This window comes from Clytia hemisphaerica, unplaced genomic scaffold (genome assembly GCF_902728285.1).
Source record: "Clytia hemisphaerica strain Z4C2 unplaced genomic scaffold, Clytia hemisphaerica genome assembly, whole genome shotgun sequence".
NCBI classification, from domain to species: Eukaryota; Metazoa; Cnidaria; class Hydrozoa; order Leptothecata; family Clytiidae; genus Clytia; species Clytia hemisphaerica.
The window spans coordinates 1,210,224-1,214,740 of NW_027104471.1; the positions used below are offsets into that span (position 1 = coordinate 1,210,224).

The following is a 4,517-nucleotide window of genomic DNA, read 5'->3' on the forward strand; positions in this document are numbered from 1 at the left end:
TTCTGAAAGGAGAGTTGGCAGTTGAAGATCTAGTTGAGTTTGCCAATGGAGAAGGTGCAAAATCCTTTGAAAAGGAGATGAAGAAATTGAGTGATCACTTGAAAGAAGACTCGAGAACCGCCAAACTATGGATCCAATATATCAACTACATCGACATCGTCAAAGATTACATTATTGCAGAGCGAACATCCGATTGGAACTTCCATCTGAAAACTTTATCCAAAATGCTGAATCTTTTCGCTGCAACAGGCCACGTTAACTACGCGAGAAGTGCAAGGATGTACCTCCAGCAAATGCTAGAACTTGAAAAAAAGTACCCGTACCTGTTCGAAAAATTCTTCGCTGGTCAACATGCAGTGAGAAGATCAAACCGCTACTGGGCTGGCTTGTGGTCTGACCTAGTTATTGAACAAACGCTTATGCGGTCTGCTAAAAGTCGAGGTGGGCTTACGCGAGGACGAGGAATGGAGGAGAATGTTCGTCAACTCTGGATTTCGAGTATGAGCTATTGTGCAGCTGTCCATGATTCTATGACAACTTTGACCGGGATGAAAGTAATAAGTAGCGATCAACATCAAGAGATGGCGTTTTCCCGGATCAAAACTGACAATGAACATTCTCTGAAGTTCTTCTGTTGGGTGGAGAAAAGGAACCCTTTCATCTTCAAAGATCAGCACCTACATTCGCTTTCATCAGGCGTTGTATCAATGAAAAACAAAGACAACGTGAACTGCGAAGAGGCCGAGAAAGTTGGTAAGAAGATCCAGGAAACTATCGATGAAAAGGCCTCCACGGACGCCAAACTTAAACGGAAAGACGAAGTGAAATCACTAGCAGTTATTCAAAATACGATAATTGTCGATGATGAACCAATAGCAGTTGACTCGACAAGCCTCTTCACTCGCCTGGCGGCTGTTGCTCAAAGAGAAGAAGACGTGGAAAAGTATTTTGAGTACGAGCTGACACAGTTTCCGGAAAGTCTCTTTAAAAGAGGATTGATGAGAAAACCTGACAAAGCATCACTGAGAAAGCTAATTTTACCAGAACAGAATCTTGTGATCGTTTGTCAAGTGGCCAGTTTGTTCTTGATGGTGGTGCTCTGATACATAGAGTCAGTTGGAAGAAAGGCATCACATTCAAGGAAATTGCCTCATATCATGTCAGCTATGTGAGAGCCAACTATGGTACGTGTCATGTCGTTTTCGATGGCTACAATGACCCCACTTCGATAAAATCCAATGAGCACGAACGGAGGAAGAAATCACATGGGTCCTGTCCTGACGTTGACATTTTGGAAGATAACGAATCAAAATACAACCGGGAACGTTTTCTTTCTAATTGGAAGAACAAAGAACAACTGATAGCGCTCCATAGCGTCCATATTTGTGAAGGTGATGCTGACACCAAGATCGTATCCACAGCCTTGGAGCTGGCAAAACAAGAATCAACAACTGTAGTCGCTGATGACACTGACGTGGCTGTCATGATGGCGTATCACTGGCAAGAAGACCTGAAACCACTTTTGTTCCTGTCCGAACGAGCAAAGAAGTGTTGGGATATTGGTAGCTGTCAAGACGAACTAAATGAACAAAAAAAACATCTCTTGTTCATCCATGCTTGGACTGGATGCGACTCGACATCTGCTATATGTGGCAAGGCCAAAGTCAGTTTCGTTAATCAAATCAAGAAATCAGAAATTTTGGGCGAAGTATCTGAAGTCTTTACTGGCTCTCAATCGACCAAGGAACAAATTCAGGATGCCTCGATCGAAGCCTTCAGAGAGATATATGGTGGAAATCATGATAAATCACTTTCAAATTTAAGGTATAGTTTACATAATAGTGTAATATGTACAATAAAATGCAACCATTCTAACATTTAAGTATTCAAAATGTCCATATGTATCAGATATTTTTATGATAATTGGTTTCAATTTCGACCACTTCAGATACAACAAATACCTTGAGATGCTTTGCAAAGGATTGATTCAACCTGAGCGATTGCCCCCCCACATCTGATGCTGCAACGCAACATGGTGCCAGAGTTCACATCCAGGTAATCACTTTATGACCTCTGGCTGATCAAGTGCGAAACCAAAACCAAACAATTTATGAACTATAATATATGTCATTTTCGTTACTTATTTAGGTGATTCGGTGGAAGGAACTTGATGAGAACGTCTTAGACCCAACAAAATGGGGTTGGCAGGGGTCTGATACAGGGCTTCGTCCAATTAGAACCATCAAGTCAGTCGCGCCACCGGAAATTCTCAAAATTATCAAATGTAAATGCAAGATGTCCTCTAAGAATCCTTGTGGAACAAATCTTTGCTCTTGCCGGAAAAATGGTATACCATGTATGCCTGCGTGTGGTAATTGCCATGGCATGGATTGTAACAATAAAACGGTAAGATTCCATAACCATTTAAGTCTAGCCGGGCCAGAAAGCTTCTTTCTTAATTCTTATATTGATGGTTTTCTCAGGTGAAAAGGGATCACGACGACGAGGAGATACCAGACGAAACAATACACGAAGCAACATACGACACGACAAACGAAACAACAGAGGAAAATCAGAACGAAACCTTCAATGACTTTTACGATGATAGGAATACTTTTGATTTGTTTGATTGAGGTCCTTGAAAAACGAAACTAAAATCGATCGACCGATTGTCCTTTATTTTTCATTGATAATGTACCCACTTTAAGGCCTTATAAATCTTTGTGAGATGATTTTCAGGTTTCTTTGTAGGCAACTTTTTTGTTCGTATTTTTTTTCAAGTCTTTTTTTCGGACGTGTCCGAAATTAAATCGTCCTTAAAAAGTTTTCCTATGTCCAAATCGATGGGGCTTTTTTTTTGGTGGTCAAGTATCCTATTGGGGACCTCTGTGCAAAATTTCAGCTTGTTGGGAATTTTGTCCAGGTTCTGGTGAAAATTTACATAATTCTACTGGACTATATGCTTTTAAACATATCGAAACTTTATGTGCTCTTAGAAAAGGTATTAAAAATTGTTTTTGCAAATTTTCAATAAGTTTGCAGTAAAAATATGTATTTTACAGATTAGAGTACAATTTCCTTACCTTACCCTTTTCTCTCAAAATTGGCCTTTTTATCTGAAATGAATGAGTGAAATGATTCTTAATAAGGTTTAGAGCCACTCGATTCTTTATATTATACTCAGAGAGGTACTTGGGGAATATATAAGGGCTGAATGTGTCTGGTCAGCACTTTATAAGCATGTTTTTTTTGGTAAGATTTGATCCCAAAAACGGTGAAATTTCCAAGCTATTACTCAAAGATTATTTGACAAGTGTTTTTGAAGTGAGCTTCGTTGCCGCCTGTATTTTAAAATTGGTATAAAAAATTCGACAATATTCTGTTACAATGCTATTTCTTTGAATTACAGGTAAAATGATTGATAGATAGCTTGATAGCTTGAAAATCTTCTATACTTTTCAAATGCGTGTATACTTTTGAATCACTTTTGTCATTCCAATTAGTTTTTTCATTGACTTGAAAAAAAAAGTATGCCAAAGTTGAGAGCCTGTGTCATAAGAATATCATAATTTGAATCCTATACTCTCGATCTCAGGCAAATTAAGGCCTGTCCAGATTTTTCAAACTTACCTCAATTTTTTATCACCGTTTCCACTTGTCATAGCATATCAATTCATACATCGAAAGAAGCATATTGGAGTGTAGATCACTGGAATAACTGTGCCATAATTAATTTCCCCCCCCCCCCAAAAAAAGATATTAGGCAAAAACCAAAAAATGCTGACGTCAGCAAAACTTGTTTTTTGAATAACTCCAGTTTGGCTTATGGTAAAAACATGAAATTTGGAACAAAGTTGTACACCAATAAGAGGATCATTTTGAAAAAATTTTCTTTTGAAATTTTGCTGACGTCAGCACTTTATTGCGAAATTACATATTTTGCTGGTTTCTGCTGACATCAGCAAAATTTGCAAAAGAAATTATGCAAAAATGTTCCTATTATTGATATGCAACTTTTGTCCAAACTTCATGTTTATACCATAAGCCAAACTGGAGTTATTCAAAAAAAAGTTTTGCTCACGTCAGCATTTTTTGGTTTTTGTCTTAATATCTTTTTTTGGGTGAAAAAATTAATTATGGCACAGTTATTCCAGTGATCTACACTCCAATAGGATTTTTTCGATGTATTAAGTGATATGCTATGACAAGTGGAAACGGTGATAAAAAATTAAGGTAAATTTGGACGTGCCTTAATTTGCCTGAGATCCTATAAGCTCAATATTATTCTGATATTTTTTGGTCAAAATTTAGAAATATTAGTCGGAGTTTTGATAAATGACGATGATTTCGCATCTGTTATCTTTGTTATGATATAGATAGTATTCCCAAGGTAAATCATCAAAATTTATTGTTTTATTCTATGTTTTAACGAGGCGGCGACGAAGGTAGCAGTGCTTTCTACGAAAAAACGAAGGAGAAGGATGTCCAGTCGTTTATGTGTTTATCTTCTGATGAAG

The 4,517-nt window shown here is 37.7% G+C and overlaps 1 long non-coding RNA gene across 1 annotated transcript; it reads left to right on the forward strand.

Moving 5' to 3' along the window:
- The first annotated feature begins 1,736 nt into the window (after positions 1 to 1,736).
- LOC136821185 (uncharacterized) lies at positions 1,737 to 2,159 on the forward strand. Its single transcript, XR_010848702.1, has 3 exons — positions 1,737 to 1,824; positions 1,949 to 2,055; positions 2,149 to 2,159. It is a non-coding gene; the product is annotated as an uncharacterized lncRNA (long non-coding RNA).
- The last annotated feature ends 2,358 nt before the right edge of the window (positions 2,160 to 4,517 follow it).